The sequence below is a fragment of the Triticum dicoccoides genome, chromosome 7B, assembly GCF_002162155.2.
Source record: "Triticum dicoccoides isolate Atlit2015 ecotype Zavitan chromosome 7B, WEW_v2.0, whole genome shotgun sequence".
NCBI classification, from domain to species: Eukaryota; Viridiplantae; Streptophyta; class Magnoliopsida; order Poales; family Poaceae; genus Triticum; species Triticum dicoccoides.
The window spans coordinates 556,287,963-556,308,405 of NC_041393.1; positions in this window are offsets into that span (position 1 = coordinate 556,287,963).

The following is a 20,443-nucleotide window of genomic DNA, read 5'->3' on the forward strand; positions in this document are numbered from 1 at the left end:
TACTCAAAAATGACACTCCTTTTGACAGTTTTGCACATGGAAGTGCGCCCTATATAGATAGTAGCCCCTGAGACTCGGTAGGTTGTCGAAAGCGACAGCGTGCCGAGGATCAAAATCGCAGGTTCTAATCTTCACCGTTCCTATGCAGGTGGCGGATCGTCCGGGGGCCAGCCGGACTGATGGAGTTGCTGAATTAATGCGGCAACTCGATGTTGCGGATGCGGACATCGCGCTGGTCAACAAGCGACTTGACGAGTCGCAAGGTAAATTGATTCTCCACGGTCACCTATTAAGGGAGCTAAAGCCCACCTCTTACAATATTTATGCTTGACGCAGATGGTGCTGCTGCTGTGGAGAGCCTTCGGGCAGAACTTGCTCAAGCCAAGGAGCAAGCCAGAAGGAGTGATGCGGCTGCCTCGAGGGCGGCCGAGGAGTTAGAAGCCGAAATGGTTGTGCACTGCCGAAGCAGGGAAGAGATGGCCGGACTGGCCGTTAAATTGAAGGATGCTACCGACCGCAATGAGGCTCTTGAAAAGGAGCGCCTATCGGAGCGAGAAGACCTGGGGAAGGCCACCGCCGAAGCCAAGGGTGCCCCTTCTGCAATGCGGGCTATGAAGGAGGAGCTGCGTCAGGCCGGAAACATTGTGGCTGGCAAGCCTTTTCTGCTACGTCGCAGATTTACGGATCCAAAGTATGCCCAGCTTGGCCAGCTGTGGGGTCCGGAGGATCCATATATGGACTTAGCGGCGAGTGCGGCGGATGTCGTTGTGCACTTCCGAAGTCAGAGGGATCACAAGACGGAAGAGCTATTTTGGTCTCAATTCCATAGTCCGGATCGTTCACTTCCGCTGATCGATTGTTTGGCCGAATGGGCTTAGCTGAATAGGTTGTCCGGACTTGCCATGACGGATATGGTGACTCATGTCTGGCCGGAGAGGCCCAAGCTGACGAGCTATTTTGGCTTATTGCAGGAGTTTCTTGGGGCGGTTCCGCATATCAAGGAGATGAAGCGGTCGGCCTGCATAGAGGGTGCGCGGATGGCCCTTGCCCGTGTGAAGACACATTGGACAGAGATGGATGCCACCGCTGTTGCAACCCAGGGTTCGGACGAAAGCCGGTTACCCGCCGAGCACTATTTTGGGGAAGTTATGCATGGTGCTTGTGTAATAGAGTCGCAGTGCTCAAAAAATGTTACGGTCGAATGAACGTTTTATTTTGTAAAACAATGGTTATGATGTAGTCGCTTTTTATACTTGTGCGTTCCAAGTATTGAAATATCTCCTATGCGGCCGTTTATGTATACGTGTGTATAACCTGAAAGATGGCAGTCTTCGGCTTCAGCCCCCACGCACAAGGTGCATGGGTGTTCGCAAAAATAGCGCATTTTCACACTTAATCCAACGTCTCGGTCCTGGTGAGGAGGTGGTAGCGTAGCAAACGAGGCAACCGGACTATGATGCTTTATCACTTTCACTTAGCCATTGGAGTTCGAGGGTGGGGCTACGATATAGCCCCTGGGGGCACCGCGCACTCCGAATTCGGGGCGCGTGTGTGCCTGACCGGGAAACGGTCCTTCGTCAAAGCGGAGGAATTCTAGACATTCCGGTGGTCGATCGAGTGGTTGACCAGTCTCTCGCTGTATCATGACAGTCAGTTTTCGGCTTTCTCTACTGAGGTGCTCGCCCAGCCGAACTGGGGCACAATCGCAGTAGTTCTCCTGGTGCCGCGTTTGCCGATGATACGGAACGTAAGGCAGCAAAACATAGGAGCCTGGCAAACCCAACATTTGACCAAAGACATGATTCAGAGCTGATGCATATAAGGCCTAACTCGAGACGCCGAACACTCCCTCAGGTGTTCGGTCTTTATAATAATGGGCAGAACAACGCCCTAAGCCCCTAGTATCCAGGTATGGGAAAGGTCCTCTGACGCGGCCGATGCCAAAACGTCAGGCTCCATTCTGGTTATAATGAGAAACCAGGGGATTATAGCAACAAGAGACAGTAAAAAAGGTTTACGCAGGGTCTTAATCTGAAAAGAATCCTTGCGACAGGTCCCTACTGCACGTCTACGCCTGTGTCTCCGTTGTGCCGTTATCCTGGACGGGTGTGCACGTTGTTCATCTGTAAAAGGAGAGGAACTTAGTTTGAAAGGAAATCATGCGAAAAAAGGTATATGAAAAATATTAGTAAGTAAAGCGGAGTCTGTATCATCTGTAAAACCCTACGTCCTGCTTGATTAATATTGATGATGTGTATTACAAGAGTGGATCTACCACGAGATCAAGGAGGCTAAACCCTAGAAGCTAGCCTATGGTATGATTGTTGTAATGGAGGTTGTCCTCTACGGACTAAAGCCCTCCGGTTTATATAGACACCGGAGAGGGCTAGGGTTACACCGAGTCAGTTACAATGGTAGGAGATCTACATATCTGTATTGCCAAGCTTGCCTTCCACGCCAAGGAAAGTCCCATCCGGACACGGGGCGAAGTCTTCAATCTTGTATCTTCATAGTCTTGTAGTCCGGCGGACGATGATAGTCCGGCTGTCCGGACACCCCCTAGTCCAGGACTCCCTCAACTGCATTCCTGAGTGGATTTTTGGAAGAAGAGTAGTATATGATGCAACCCGAAGGTTTTATCAATCCAAAGGATGCTAACAAAGTGTGCAAGCTCTAGCGATCCATTTATGGACTGGTGCAAGCATCTCGGAGTTGGAATAAACATTTTGATAGTGTGATCAAAGCATATATGGTTTTATGCAGACTTTTAGAGAAGCCTGTATTTACAAGAAAGTGAGTGGGAGCTTGGTAGCATTTCTAATATTATATGTGGATGACATATTGTTGATTGGAAATGATATAGAATTTCTGGATAGCATAAAAGGATACTTGAATAAATGTTTTTCAATGAAAGACCTCGCTGAAGCTGCTTATATATTGGGCATCAAGATCTATAGAGATAGATCAAGATGCTTAATTGGACTTTCACAAATCACATACCTTGATAAAGTTTTGAAAAAGTTCAAAATGGATCAAGCAAAGAAAAGGTTCTTGCCTGTGTTACAAGGTGTGAAGTTGAGTCAGACTCAATGCCCGACCACTGCAGAAGATAGAGAGAAAATGAAAGTCATTCCATATGCTTCAGCCATAGGTTCTATCATGTATGCAATGTTGTGTACCAGACCTGATGTGTGCCTTGCTATTAGTTTAGCAAGCAGGTACCAATGTAATCCAGGAGTGGATCACTGGACAGCGGTCAAGAACATCCTGAAATACCTGAAAAGGACTAAGGACATGTTTCTCGTTTATGGAGGTGACAAAAACTCGTCGTAAATGGTTACGTCGATGCAAGCTTTGACACTTATCCGGATGACTCTAAGTCACAAACCGGATACGTATTAATATTGAACGGTGGAGCTGTAAGTTGGTGCAGTTCTAAGCAAAGTGTCGTGGCAGGATCTACGTGTGAAGCAGAGTACATAGCTGCTTCGGAAGCAGCAAATGAAGGAGTCTGGATGAAGGAGTTGATATCCGATCTAGGTGTCATACCTAGTGCATGGGGTGCAATGAAAATCTTTTGTGACAATACTGGTGCAATTGCCTTGGCAAAGGAATCCAGATTTCACAAGAGAACCAAGCACATCAAGAGATGCTTCAATTCCATCCGCGATCAAGTCAAGGAGGGAGACATAGAGATTTGCAAGATACATAAGGATCTGAATGTTGCCGACCCGTTGACTAAGCCTCTCTCACGAGCAAAACATGATCAGCACCAAGACTCCATGGGTGTTAGAATCATTACTGCGTAATCTAGATTATTGACTCTAGTGCAAGTGAGAGACTGAAGGAAATATTCCCTAGAGGCAATAATAAAGTTGTTATTTCTATTTCCTTATATCATGATAAATGTTTATTATTCATGCTAGAATTGTATTAACTGGAAACTTAGTACATGTGTGAATACATAGACAAATAGAGTGTCACTAGTATGCCTCTACTTGACTAGCTCGTTGAATCAAAGTTGGTTAAGTTTCCTAGCCATAGACATGAGTTGTCATTTGATTAAAAGGATCACATCATTAGAGAATGATGTGATTGACTTGACCCATCCGTTGTCTTAGAACGATGGTCATTTAGTTTGTTGCTATTGCTTTCTCCATGACTTATACATGTTCCTATGACCCGAATACCAGAGGAACACTTAGTGTTCTATCAAACGTCACAATGTAACTGGGTGATTATAAAGATGCTCTACAGGTGTCTCGGATGGTGTTTGTTGAGTTGGCCCTCTCTGTAATGCACATCACTATAAGCCTTGCAAGCAATGTGACTAATGAGTTAGTTGCGGGATGATGCACTACGGAATGAGTAAAGAGACTTGCCGGTAACGAGATTGAGCTAGGTATTGAGATACCGACGATCGAATCTCGGGCAAGTAACATACCGATGACAAAGGGAACAACGTATGTTGTTTTGCAGTTTGATGGATAAAGATCTTCATAGAATATGGAGGAACCATATGAGCATCCAGGTTCCACTATTGGTTTCTGACCAGAGACGAGTCTCGGTCATGTCTACATAGTTCTCGAACCCGTAGGGTCCGCACGCTTAACGTTCAATGACGATCGGTATTATGAGTTTATGTGTTTTGATGTACCGAAGGTTGTTCAGAGTCCCGGATGTGATCACGGACATGACGAGGAGTCTCAAAATGGCCAAGACATAAAGATCGATATATTGGAAGGCTATGTTTGGACATCGGAATGGTTCCGAGTGAGTTTGGGCATTTACCGGAGTTCCGGGGGGTTATCGGAACCCCGTGGGGAGTCTATGGGTTTTATTGGGCCTTAGTGGTAGAGAGGAGGAGGAGGCCAAGGTGAGGCGCCCCCCAAGCCCAATTCAAATTGGGGTGGGGGGCCGGCCCCCCTTTCCTTCTCCCTCTCTCCTCCTTCCTTCTTCTCCTACTCCAACTAGGGAAGGGGGAATCCTACTCCCACCGGGAGTAGGACTCCCCCCTTGGGCGCGCCATGAGAGGGCCGGCCATCCCCCTCCTCCACTCCTTTATATACAGGGAGGGGGCACCCCTTAGACACACAAGTTGATTGTTTAGCCGTGTGCGGTGCCCCCTCCACAGATTTCCACCTCGGTCATATCGTTGTAGTGCTTAGGCAAAGCCCTACGTCGGTAACTTCATCATCACCGTCATCACACCGTCGTGCTGACGAAACTCTCCCTTGACATCAGCTGGATCTAGAGTTCGTGGGACGTCACCGAGCTGAACGTGTGCAGATCGCGGAGGTGTCGTACTTTCTGTACTAGGATCGGTCGGATCATGAAGACGTACGATTACATCAACCGCGTTGTCATAACGCTTCCGCTTTTGGTCTACGGGGGTACGTGGACAACACTCTCCCCTCTTGTTGCTATGCATCACCTAGATGGATCTTGTGTGTGCATAGGAATTTTTTGCAATTATTGCATTCCCCAACACTAACGCCATACCACCACTCAGATCTGTGGAGACCAGCATGTCGCCGACTCCCCGCAAGGGAACACCATCAGGAAAGCTATCACATGCTTGCTGCTCTGCCTTCCCTCCTGGGAGCTGCCATGTCGCCATGATATGCCACCTTGCTACCTGGAGAATCCACGGCATTGCGTGACACCTCATCACGCATCCGTGCCGCGCCAGCAGTGAAATGCCCCACTATCACCTTCCTCGGGGCTAGCCCAGGCTTTGCTTGGAGCGCCCTGCAGTGGCTGCATGGGAGGGGACAAGGGGAGGTAGTGGTGGTGGCTAGGGTTTCTAGCCCGAGCCGCTAGGGGATGTGATGTGGGGGTCACATGTTTGTTGCCCTCGGCTCAATAAGTGTGGGCTCTGCATGAAGACCATGGCGGGAGCGTGTGGGGCCTGAGCATGGGCATAACATATTGTTCATGATAGATGCTATGAAAAATCCACTTGGTTAAAATTAAGAAAACATGAATTTGATAAATCTCACAATGACGAATTATTACCTTTTAGTTTGCTGATGATAGCGATAAAATATCACAATACATAACAAATTTTGATAGGACAAGTTCTACAAACATATATAGTACCTCTATCCGGGTTTATAAGTCGGGCACATGCTTTTAGTTGTTCAATTTGACTTGAGAAACACGTGCTATATGCAAAAAAGCTCTTCAGATTCGTCATCGCATGAAGTTTCTAAACATATATCTTTTGTACAATATTACACATAGTTTGTTAGTAAAACAGAATACCTAAAAAGGTGTGTCTTGCTTACAAACCCGAAAGAAAGGAGTAATACATGTTATAGATTAATTTATGGTGTTGTTCAATGTGACTACTTTAGAATGACATATTTGTGTGTTATGATCTGTCTTATATCACAAATGCATCTAATCCCACCCGTCTGAGGTAACTCGATATCGTAGTAGGGTATACAAGTATTTGGTGCTCTCATCGCTTTGCAGTTCTACCATGCTGCCGAGCCACGAGAGCCCATCACAACTTCTTCTGAAAATAATCTGATTTCACTTGGCCCAATATGTATATCTATTTTACAATATAAAAAATGAAAGGAAAATTTGCACAAAAGTTGAGAATCGAAAAGCTGAAATTTTTATGTGAGTGGTAGGAAAAACCCTATTCACAAAACAAGTACCCCTTTTTGTTTCTCTTGAGTAAATTTAATTTAAAGCTGAGATTTTTTTATGATGACATCTCTATTGTGTGGGTGCACTGAAGACATCCCTGGAGGTCTCAATTCTATTAAAATAGAAAGAAGACATGTCGGGTATACACGAATTCCCTTAATTTGTGACCAGCCATAGGATTTATTATGTAAATATGAAATGTATCATGGGTACTTTTTTCCCATCTATTTGTAAACTAGACAGGTACAACAACATTTAAGGCTAGTACGTCTATGATAGATAGTTACCATCGATTAGTACTCTTATGTTAAAAGATAAACTACACATTGCGGATAGACTTTTTTTCCAATAGGTTAGTGATAAATATGACATCCCTTTCGTATTCATTCAACCTGAGGTGAGGTTGGAACAAGAGTTTTCACAAATAGCCGCCCCAAAACTGACACACGACATTCGCGCGCGGGAAGGCAAGGCAACGAAGTTTAGTTTCAACAAAAATCAACATGGCTTTGTTAAGAACAATACCATCCAAGACTGTTTGGCTTGGTGTTTTGGATATACTCATCAATGCTATAAACCTAAAAATAAATTCATTATATCAAGGTTGATTTTTAAAAGGCATTTGGTAAAGTTGAAGATAGTGCTATACTTTTCATGCTATCACCTAGGATTTGGTGAAAATAGTGTAGATGGGTCAAGATGGTTTTATCCAGTGCTTCCACATCATTTGTTCTTAATGGCATGGTTTGTACAAAGGTGATCCTAAAAGGGGTGTTATACAAGGTGACCCCCTATCCACATTACTATTTGTCATGGCTGGTTAATTACTCCAACTAGTAATCAATGATGCATGGATAACGGACTTATCGACCTTCCTATTGAGAAATCGTTTGGATTGAGTTATCCTGTAATCCAGTGTGTCAATTAGACTTGAATTATCCTGCCTGCTGATCCCCAACAACTTATCAATCTAAAAATCATACTACAGAAACTCAGTGATTCCACTGGGAAGGTTAAGTATATAAATAATTTCGAGCACCCATTAACATTATCAATGATAGATCTAATGAGCTTACCAATATTTTGAATTAGAAGGAAAGTATACCCTTCTCATATCTTGGATTACCTATGCATACTACCAAGGCTAGAGAGCGGTACCAATTTATAAGGTTAGGGTTTGTAAACTCTATTAGTACTTTTGCCCAAGGATCAAGATCGGTTTAATCATTTATCTTATTGTGGCAAAATTTGGTCATATTTATATGGTTCCCTTTTGTATGATCTCTGTGTCTCATTGTAATCCATCTCTCATGCGTGAGTAATTTCCCTAGGCGTGGGAGATGTAGAAGATTGGTGGAATTCATTTGTATCTAAGCCTATTGTGGTAGATTACAAGGTTGGTTACCCATGTCGAGTGTAATGCTTGTTGTCCAATTCAAGGGCCCAGACGACAAGATGTAAATACCTACATGGGTAAGCACTTATTATCCAGTGAATTTGTGACCTCTAGATGACGGGTGTTAATTAGTGTCAATGAGGAGAGAAGACAATACAAGGAGAAAGGGAAGCCATGATGCTTAAAGTACTGGTCCATTCTAATGAGCTTAATTGTTGAGTTGATAGTAACGGAAGGCAGGACAATAGAGTCAAACAATCCCGATAGGAGGAGTTTCACTATTCAAAAAGGACTTGCCTACAGAACATACAATGCAAAGGGTTATCACATAACTAAGTAAATTCACATTACCGCTACACCCAACACTCGTTATTCACCATTAACTGAATCTCTATGCGCTTAACCTCTCCATTACCAAAAATTCAATTTATTCTATGTTATTTAATTTAAAGTTATTTACTTACAATCTTAGTTTTAGCCCATTTAGTTTTAGTTTACTTAGCAATTACTCTTCCACTATTATCACCATAATTCTTGGAGATGCCAAACTAGTCAATTCACGCGAGACTTGTGACACTTCATGTGTGACCAAAACGCTCGTATTAACACTCTCTCGTGCTCTTTGTTGGAAATGATACTAAACTAGGATTATACTTCTACGGGAGTGCTTCAACCAGCCATGTGCACTTGCATGACATAGTTGCCTCAAGGTTTACCACTAGTGGTTGAGAATCGACTTTGTGGTTATATCTCAAGCAGAAGAAATTGTGCCTTTGCGATGTTGGTTGAGCCTTGGTGGCTCTCCCACCTCCCCGATGGCAATTATCTCCCCTCCAAGGGAGTAACCATTGAGATACATCTTTCTTTCCAAGTCTTCAGTTAACCCCCAATCGTATAGCTTGTTTACTTGTGTTCTTTCCTTTGGTCTACTGAACTTGCAAGCATCATATAGGTTGTTATCTCATCCTAGCATATTTAGGCACACACTTTATATTCCGCAAGGCCTAACATTTCTAATAAGTGAAGTAAAATTTATACTTGTACCTATTCACCCCCCGTCTCTAGGTCCATATAGATCCTTTCACTTGCGTAATGACGTTGACACTAATCAACAATGCGAATGGCAAATATAATTTAAGGTCATTTTACTGAACAAGATTTTACTTTGTCTTCCAAAAAAGGGATAGGATGCATATATTGGTCAATGATAGAAGAGAACAATGGTAATATGGTCAAGAACATGCACATAGTTCATTATTTAAAAGGCTTGACATTTTTATTGTCAATATATCAACAAAATTTTCAATTCGCTGCACTTATTCTTCCAATTAAATTGACAAATTGTGACCATGATAACTCTATTTAAACAAAACATGACGAGTCTTCTTATCAAAGAAAAAAAAATACAACGAGTCTTCATAATTGTATATCTAAACAGATCGATGTTGATATATCATAGCAAGTACTTTTGACATTCATGTGTATCTAGATAATATCATCTATCCTATTTAAATTCAAGTGTACAGATGTTCCTAATTTAGTCATGAAAGCACTTATTTCTGTCCGATCAATTGCTAAATATTTATACCAAGACATATCATAGTCATAAGATATTTGTCATTATTATGATGAAAAAATGAAAATAAGTAGAACAGATTAAAAGTTTGACTCGTATTAACGTGATAGAGCTTTTTTGAAACAAAGGATGACCCTCGGCCTCTGCATTAGGGCGATGCATACAACCATTTTATTAATTATTCATCAACACCTTACAAAGTAATACATCAATAAGTCTAAAACCACCTTGCTGGCAACATCAGTCGTTACTCCTATCAACTTGATGAAGGGGGATGCACATGGTCAGGGCCGCCTGTCAAGACCTCACACTGAAGCCCAACATCTAAAAGCGGAGGCCACAACTAAGCCGCGTCGCCGGGTCCGGGGCACAAACCTGTCCATCACACTCTCAGCGGGCACCACATGTGAATTCTCTAAAATCCGCCGCCGCCATCTTCTGTCGCCCCATCTTCAGGAGAGATCAATGCATAAGCCTTGGCAGGCCCAACTGTTGTTGACACCACCACGATGCTAGACAGCGCCACCATCTTGCCCTCGTCCATCAACACATGTCTACCTCCGACTCCCCGCAGCCTCATGCCACCGAGGTCCGCCGTTGTCGACGCTCCAGATGCCACGCCGCTCCACCTTCACAAACACCACCTGTTGCCATTGCCCGCATCTCCTCTGCCAGCAGTTCCTCTAACCGAGCACCCAAACACCCCAGGCAACACCTCCCAGAAGGGCACGACACACGCAGTGCCTCCACCGCCTAATCTGATGGGTCTTCACCTAGGCATGGGGTCGGGATGGAGGGGAGGGACCTCGATAGATCCTGCAAGGAGGAGAGCGGCGACCTTGGTCATTGCCACCGTTGGGATGAGCTAGCCATCCAGAGTTTCCTCTGATCCAAAGCAACCTCTACCAGCCCCCGCCAACGCATCGAGTCCGATGACCGAGACTACAAGCCACCAAGTGCAACAGGAGAGATGCTGCGGTGGGGAGGAGATCCACCGGCACCTCACCACCCACGCAGTCAAGCATTCGTCCATCCACCACCCTCGAGCGCTGCCAGCCGAGGCCGCCGCCGCCATGCCTACCGGGGTCACCGCTCCAGGTCCAGAGATCTCCACGATGACTAGAGCGACGAGATCGGCCGTCACACGACCCACACCGCTGCCCAATCCAATGTCGGGAATAAGTTGAGCGCCGCCCTGGCGCAAGTCTTGGCGACGCCTCCACGCGCCATGAGGTCCCGCGTGACCTGCTGAGGTAGGGAAGGGAGGAGCCTCCACCACCACCGTCGGCCGCCTTGGCTTAGCCTGACGGCGTCCTCCGGTAGCGACGGAGGGAAGGGAGAGAGGAGACGACGACCCCTGCAGCCGTGAGGATTGGATCCACCTAGTCGCCCGGCGCAGGGGCGATCCACTTTTGTCAAAATTATTTAAATAACCATGTACACTTCACACACGTATATGGTCATGTTCACAAGGCTTGGGGGTGAAATAATTGTGTAAGGCCTACAAGAAAAAGAAATAATTGTCTAACTTTTGTATTTATAGGACATCAAATTTATGCACCAGGGAGTTCTCTCATGCATCCACCCTCATGGACTCGTCGTCGCACATGCTGGATGAAAAACCCTAACCTCACCGCCCAAGGAAACGGCAGAAAATCTACGCTGAAGCTCTGCCTATTCCGTCCAGGTGGACAAACTCGACGGGGGGTGACGCGGGGGCAATAGAGCTTATTTGGTCATCACACAGTGCAATATGACCTTTGATAGGTTTAAGATTGTCATATTTGTGGTCGTTAATAAAGATAGGAAAATAGTTGAATATAATATCCCCTGGGCAAGTACATAATATAGATAGCAAAGCAGGACGCCATTTGGGCAGATGACGCCCCTTCTTCATCGAGATGGTCTTCCGACTCTGATCCTCCTCGAGTTCGTCCATCTTGTAATACATGACGTACATCTTGTAATACATGATGGATATTATTTTTAATGCATGATGTACATCTTGTAATACATGATGGATACTATTTAAATACATGATGAATAATTTTCAAATACATGTTGAACATTTTGCAATACATGTGAATATCGATTTAAATACACGAGCACCTTTTCTGTATGCACAATATTGAAATACGCGATGAAACTTTTTAAAAACACAGCAAAAGAAAGAGATAGAAGAAAATAAAAAATTACAACAAAGAATGAAAATATTAAATATTAAAAAGGTAAAATAAAGGAAGTATTGACCCCAAGAAGTATTGAAACCATCCGATTACTGTTTCAAGTAAAACCATGTAAAAAACGGGGCGAGCGAATAAGAAGGCAGGAAAAGACTACCCCGGCCCTTCGTATTGACTGGGCTAGCCCAGACCGGGTGGTCCGTAGTCGAGGGAGCCATATATCTCTCAACAAAGGAGATATACTCTGTTTGGCAGGGAAAATCCTACTTGTCGCTCATTGCGGCAAGTAGTCGAGGCTTCGCACAGGGCAGGTGCGAGGGAGCGACCGAGTGGGCCGGCCTGTTTAGCGTTACAGCAGACCCCGGTTTTTTGAACCTTCTATGATGTTTCCAGCCGATTTTTTCCGGTTTTGGGAACCTTCTAGAAGGTTCTGGAACCGACTTTTTCTTTTTCAGTTTCTTTTTCGTTTTTCGTTTTTCTACTTCTCTTCTTTTACATTTTTCTTTTTTTCTGTTTCCTTTTTTCTGTATCTTTTTTCTTTTTCTTTTTTTCTTTTCAAGTTTATTTTCAAAAAAAAAATCCGAATTTCAATTTTTTTTCCTGTTTTTCAGATTTTGTTCAAAAATTCAAAAATGTTCCCATTTCACAAAATTTGTTCATAAATTCAAAAAATGTTCCTGCTTTCAAATTTTTGTTCCGAATTTTCAGAAAATGTTCCTGTTTTTTAAAAAATTGGTTCAAATTATTTTTGTTCATTTTTTGAGAAATTTGAAAATTAATGCCATGGATATAAAAAAAATGCCTGTTCTCAAAAATTGTTCACAAATTTCAAAAAATGTTCTTATTTTTCAAATTTTTGTTCATGTATTAAAAATGTTCTTGTTTTTAAAAAATTTCAAAAAATGTTCTTATTTTTAAAATCATGTTCAGTTTACGCAGCTGAAAATTGTTCACCTATATAAAAAATGTTCGCACTTTCAAACAATGTTCGAAGCACTAGAAAAAAGTTTCCGTTTCAACTGTTTGGTCATGTATATAAAAAATGTTCTCCTTTTCAAAATTTTGCTCAGTTAAAAAAAATTGTTCTGAATTTAAAAAGTTGTCCCCATTTTAAATTTTTGTTCACCGATTCCAAAAAAATTGTTCACAAATTTCAAAAAATCTTCTTATTTTCAAATTTTTGTTCATGTATGGAAAAATGTTCTTGTTTTTCAAAATTTTCAAAAAAATGTTCTTAGTTTTTTAAATCATGTTCAGTTTACGCATCTGAAATTCACCTATATAAAATATGTTCGCACTTTCAAAAAAATATTCGAAGCATTAGAAAAAAGTTTCCGTCTCAATTGTTCTCAGTTAAAAAACCTTGTTCTGAATTTAAAAAGTTGTGCCCATTTTAAAATTTTGTTCACCAATTCCAAAAAAATTAAGTTTTCAAAAAATGTTCTGGGAAATGTTAATGTTTCCAAAAATGTTATTTGGAAAAGGATCGAGTTTTAAATGAATTGTTCAAAATTTTGGAAGATGTTCCGTTTTTTCGAGTTTTGTTTACAAATTTGAAAAATGTTCCAGAATTTGAAATATTCTTCGTAGTTGAAAAAGATGATGAGAAATTTATAAATTTATTCGTGTTTGTTAATTTATCCGTAACTTCAATAAAACGTTCGAAATTTCTAACATTGTTTGCAATTTTCTAAGTAATGTTCAGTTTTCGCCACTGAAGAAAGTTCTTTTAAATTACTTCTGCTCAGTATGTTAAGAACATTCTCCTGGTGTACTGGTTAACTCAATACGTGCACACGCAGCTGGTCTAGAGTTCGAATCCCAGCTCCCTTGTCTTATTATTTTTGTCCATTTTTGCCAGACAACTCGCTTCAGTTCAACTCGAATGGGCCGGCCCAGTTGCCGCGCGCCCTGTGTGAAGGGACGACTAGTTGCCGCAGAACGCGGCGAATAGGAGTTCCCGTTTGGCAGGGTGTTGCTTAAAAAATACTAGACATACGGTCTCCTGCAGGCTCTGACGGGCACCTTCCAATAAACTAAACATGCCCATTTAATTCCTCAATTGACACCCAATTATAAAGTGCCACATTGGATCAACTCCGTAAGAGCCTGTAAAATCCCCGTATGTGTAGCTTTACTCATGTTACTCGTTTTTTTTTCCTTCACCTTTTCCCTTTTTCTTATTTTCCTTTATTATACTTCGAAGCATTTACATTTATTATTTATCTGTATATGATTTTTCTTTTTCTCTCTCTTTGTTTTGTACTTTTTTTGAGACACAGTACAAATGTAGACGCTTATATATACGCACATACTCATCTCTATGAACATACACGTACATCCTACCCCTATGAGCACCTCCGAGAGACTGAGCCGGCATATCATCTTGAGATTGAAGAAGCCATCAAAAACGCCTCGTATTCGATAGGAACGTCTCCTCCCACTGAGCACGCATCGCCCCAGATCCTATAAACCCATGAATAAATGCGAACACCAGGACTTGAACCCTGATTGGCTAGGAAATACTACTGTCCACCTAACCATCCAACCACATTATTTTATAGTTTATTTTTTCTTCATATTTTTATTATCATTTTCCATGCTTAAAACACACTATTTCAGATGAAGTATTTGGGATCTGTTGGAGATGCTCGTATGTCCCATGTACGAGATAGAGCTCTTTTCGAGAGAAATATAAGAAAGAGATGGAGCTGAATTTTGAGACACAAGCAACTTGCCAACTTGGAATAGAATTAGTAAAAGTGATCCAGAAATAACCACGAATACCTGTGAATATTGATTAAATACAAGACTACCTTTTTTGTATGCACAATATTAAAATACACCATGAACCTTTTTAAAAGCACAACAGCAAAAATATTTTCCTTTTTTTCTCTTTGTTGTTTTGTATCCTTTTTATTTATTTTTTTAGATAAAAGGCGATAGCCCGACTTTATAAATAAAGCCACCGGGCAGAGTTACAGCCAAACCAAACCAAAGAACCACAAGAATTTATCAGAACCGAAACGAAGTACGGGTACAAGGCAACCAGCCTATCTTGACACGCAGGCCAGCCAAACCAACAACCAAATCACTAAGGAAGCGTCCGCCTAGAGTGTCGCAGCAGGGAAGAAGCCGTAGATTTCATTTTGGAAAGCATAACGTCGAAAGCCTCTAGATCCCCATCCTTACTCAATGATCTCCACTGCTGCAAAAAGACATTGGTTTTAAATAAGCAACTGACTAGGTTAGTTGGGAATATATGTTCAATAGTGAACTTGTTCCTAGTAGTCCAGAGCGCCCAACAGATCGCAGCCCAACCCACCATGAAAACCCTCTTAGAACGCCCTGCTAGGGAATTGATGCACTGTCGCAAATCCTCAAAGGAGGAAGGGTTCCAATTAGTCCCAAGCCAAAGTCTAATGAAACTCCAAATGAATTTAGCCAAAGAGCACTGGAAAAAGATGTGCTCAGTATTCTCCAGGGTACCGCAGAGCTGGCAGGAGTCCGAGTCCGGACCATTTCTCTTCTTAATTTTGCCAGCCGCTGGAAGTTTGCGACAGTGAGCTTGCCAGAAGAAGATCTTGATCTTGGGAGGGATGCGGGCAGACCAAATGTACTTAAACTTGTCAGTGCGGGTACCAGCTATAAGTTTTGAATACGCCGACTTTACCGAAAAACGCCCTGAGGAGGAGTGGGGCCAAGCAACGGAGTCCTCTTCCTCCGAGAGCAGGGGGAAGCAGGCAATAAGACGATGCCAATCTTCCAACTCTACACGGGAAAGAGAGCGCCGGAAATCTAAAACCCAACCCTGAGCCGAGATCTCAAAGATTGAGATCTCGGGATCAGCAAAAACGAAAACAGAGTCGGGTGGGCCACCGCCAACGTGGTGTCCCCAACCCACCAGTCTAACCAAAAACGCGTGGATTTACCATTACGGACGACGAACTTCACAAGGGACTGGAAAGCCGGCCTAATGCTAACCAGCTGGCGCCAAAATTGAGAGCCACCAGAGGCGGGGGCAAACATAGGGCTGGAGGAGGGGAAGTATTTCGCTTTGAGGAGATTGAGCCAAGCTGGGCGGTCATCGAGTGCCATAATCTTCCACCACCATTTAAGCAAAAGGCATTTATTCATGATTCTGGTGTTAATGATACCAAGACCCCCCATGTTCTTGGGTCTACAAATGAGATCCCACTTCAACATCCTATACTTGCGTTTATTATCGGAAGAATTCCAGAAGAAGGCACCCTGTGCTTATCAAAGCCCGAGTGCGTGCCTTCGGACAGCAGGTAGAATCCCATTTGGCAGGAGTTGGTGAGGGCAACCTTGCCCGCCTGGGAATTGTACCGACCTCGCCACAGCAGAACTCTATTGCCAACTTTAGACACAGCCGGGGCAAAGTCCTTAGCCAACAGTTTAAGAGGGGAAATGGGTAGGCCCAAATATTTAAGAGGGAAAGACCCGAGAGAGCAATTCAGAAGGTGGGCCACCCGCTACGCCTCCATAGTAGGTACCCCAGTCACAATAGCCTCGCTCTTAGAGAAGTTGATTTTAAGGCCCGACAAAGCTTGAAAGCATAGAAGAAGAAATTTCAGATTTGTGATGGAATCACTACAAGAAATATGTCAACTAGTGACCTTCTGTCAGTGATCCTGGAAGAATTGGTCGTAGATCTATGACCATTTCAGACCAATTGGTCAAAAGCTGTTCGGGGGGCTCGAAACCCTAAACCATTGCGACCATTTTGGTCAGAAAGGTCGTAATTTCCTTACACGAAAAGGTCATAAAGCAAACAGCGCTAGTCCGCTGCCTTATTTCTAGTTGTCAACGACCAATATAGATGGTCATAGCCTTGTAAATTGTGGTGGGTTGCTATGACTAGGCGCCACCTCATCAGTTTTGCCTAGGTGTCATGTTCATGTGGCAGTTTTTGCCCTAGGTTGTGAAGCAACCAATATTTCTGTCATTACCAAAATTCCCAAAAAAAATCTCATAAATTCTTCGGGTCATATCTTCGTCAAATATGTAAAAACCTTCCTTGCCTAGTTCAAAAATAATTCAGAAATATTCATTTTCCTATTCTGTTCAAAACAACAGTTTGTGAAGGAAGTACCACTTTGGCATGTCCAAATAGTATCCATTTTCTACAATGCTTTCCTATGCCCAAATAACCATCCTCCACCAAATGCCAGCTCAATCCATTCATTATTTTGAGCCGAGCTTCAACATTCGTAGTTATGTCCAGTGTGGTAGTTTGCAAAGCAAGTACCACCGAGGCTCCTCCTTTTGAGCTGAAAATTTGTGAAGACGATCTTCATAGTAACTGATCATCCTCAGCCAAAACTCACGCCCATTAGCCATGTACATTTCCTGTACCTCTAATCAAACACCTGGCTGCTAATTCATGTTTGAGCATCGATCGGTCTCCTCGTGAGAATCTTATGTTGTAATTTTCTTCCTAGCACCTACCTGGGGAGTGCCCAACCCGCTAGACATGCCTAGGCTTCCCATAACACATGGCAACACCACGGTCACGCGGTGACCACGCGGCGGGCATGCGAGTTTACGCGCTCTAGAGTTGGGGGCCTCGGCCACCGCCCAAACCTCGACGTATCGCCACCAAACCATGTATTTATGATTAAATAGGTACTTATGTAATTATAAATGATTTTTGGAAAAAAATAAATAGTAAACTATGAGGCAGCTGCAGTTCAAATTTGACCCGCTTTAAGATGAATTGGCGGAAATTTGTCTTTTTCACGAGAGGTGGATCAAATTTTTTTACACCCAACCATTTTGTCAATTGTGTATTAAATATGTAATAGTATTTTATAAAATTGATTTGGTCCAATTTTGCAACAATTATTTGGGAGGTCCTTCACAAAAAAACCTCCTTTTGGGCACTCGAAAAATGGAAAATGGTTTTTTCGTCCAAAGAAAATGAAAACTTCCTTAGGCAACAATTTTTGCCATTCCAATATGCACCCTTGTGCACAATACGAGATCACTTGAACAAACTATGCCATGAATGTGACCATAGGATTGATCATTTGGCTTGAAAGCCATGAATCTTCACGCATGATAGCTCATTTCTGATAACACTTTTTTAAAAGAATTGCCGTATTACAAGTTTATTGTTTTTCCTGGTAACTTGGTCATATATAATGACACAATGCGAAGGTTTTCCATTTTTTTGATTTTTTTTGATTTTTTTATGCCCGTTTCAAAATGCGGTCAAAACGGCGGGAATGCCCGTTCCTAGCTAGTGGTTAAATCTTGGAATTTTTTTGGTGTTTCTCTGATTAAATAGATACTTATGTAACTAAAAATGATTTTTGGCAAAAATAAAGAGCAAACGACAAGGCAGCTACAGTTCAAATTTGACCCACTTCCAGCTGAATCGGCGGAATTTTGTCTTTTTCACGAGAGGTGGATCAAAACTTTTTACACCCAACCATTTGGTCAATTATGAATTAAATATGGCCTAGTATTTTATAAAAATGATTTGGTCCAATTTTGCAACAATTATTTGGGAGGTCCTTCACAAAAAACCCTCCTTTTGGGCACTCGAAAAATGGAAAATGGTTTTTTCGTCCAGAGAAAACGAAAAATTCCTTAGGCAACATTGTTTGTAATTCCAAGATGCACCCTTGGGCACAATATGAGATCATTTGAACAAACTATGCCATGAATGTGACCATAGGATTGATCATTTGGCTTGAAAGCCATGAATCTTCACGCATGATAGCTCATTTCTGATAACACTTTTTTAAAACAATTGCCGTATTACAAGTTTGTTATTTTTACTAGGAACTTGGCCATATATAATGAAACAATGCGAAGGTTTCCCAATTTTTTGATTTTTTTTGAATTTTTTATGCCCGTTTCAAAATGCAGTCAAAACGGCGGGAATGACCGTTCCTAGCTAGTGGTTGAATCTTAATTTTTTTTGGTGTTTCTCTGATTAAATAGATACTTATGTACCTACAAATGATTTTTGGAAAAAATAAATAGCAAACTATGAGGCAGGTGTAGTTCAAATTTGACCCGCTTCCAGGTGAATTGGCGGAAATTTGTCTTTTCACGAGAGGTGGATCAAAACTTTTTCCACCCAACCATTTTGTCAATTGTGCATTAAATATATCCTTGTATTTTAGAAAATTTATTTGGTCCAAATTTGCAACAATTATTTGGGAGGTCCTTCACAAAAAACCCTCCTTTTGGGCACTCGAAAAATGGAAAATGGTTTTTTCGTCCAAAGAAAACGAAAACTTCCTTAGGGAACATTGTTTGTCATTCCAAGATGCACCCTTGTGCACAATATGAGATCATTTGAACAAACTATGTCATGAATGTGGCCATAAGATTGATCATTTGGCTTGAAAGCCATTGATCTCCACACGTGATAGCTCGTTTCTGAGAACACTTTTTTAAAATAATTGCCTTATTACAAGTTTATTACTTTTCCTGGAAACTTGGCCACAAATAATGAAACAATGCGAAGGTTTCCCAATATTTTGATTTTATTTGAATTTTTTATGCCCGTTTCAAAATGCGGTCAAAACGGCGGGAATGACCGTTTCTAGCTAGTGGTTGAATCTTGGAATTTTTTTGGTGTTTCTCTGATTAAATAGATACTTATGTACCTAGAAATGATTTTTGTAAAAAATAAAGGGCAAACTACGAGGTAGTTACAGTTCAAATTTGACACGCTTCCAACTGAATCTGCGGAAATTTGTCTTTTTCACGAGAGGTGGATCAAATTTTTTTACACCCAACCATTTGGTCAATTGTGCATTGAATATGTCCTACTCCCTCCTTCCATCTATATAGGGCCTAATGTGTTTTTCGATGCTAACTTTGACCAAATATTAGAGCAATAATATATGACATGCAACTTACACAAAGCACACCGTTAAATTCGTGTGTGAAAGGAGCTTTCAATGATATCACTTTCACATTGTGCATGTCATGTACTATTAATCTTGTCAATAGTCAAAGGCGGTCTTAAAAACACATTAGGCCCTATATAAATGGAAGGAGGGAGTAGTATTTTAGAAAATTGATTTGGTACAATTTTGCAACAAATATATGGTAGGTCCTTCACAAAAAAACTACGAGCAAACTATTATTTTTTGTTTAAATGGATAAAAAATGCTAGAAATATCGGAAATGCATACAAGTTGGTTATTATCCAGAAAATGTTGTATAACTTGAGTGATATTTTTTACTGGTGCCATTTTTGGAAAAAATTATTGGCAGTTGCTTGACAAATTCCCTCTATTTTTACCACTTAGAAACTATTTTAAATGATACATTTCTTGGACCAGTCAGAAGGCAGAACCTCCCTTCCCACGGATCGCGCCCCCTAAGCCGATCTGAGCCGTCCACACCATACAGATCCAACGTCTCCTAAACGCATGCTGGCCAACCAAACCCTAGCATCGTGCAGCACACTCCCCTCCCTCTCCCTCTCCCCGACCCAAGCGGTGTCGCCTCCCTCTCCTCGGCCCAGATCTCCCTCCCTGACCCAGACCTCCCTCTCCGCCGTCCCAACTCCTACCCCGCCGTCGGCCTCCCCCCAAGCATCGCTGCTCTTGACCTGCAATGACCAACGACGAC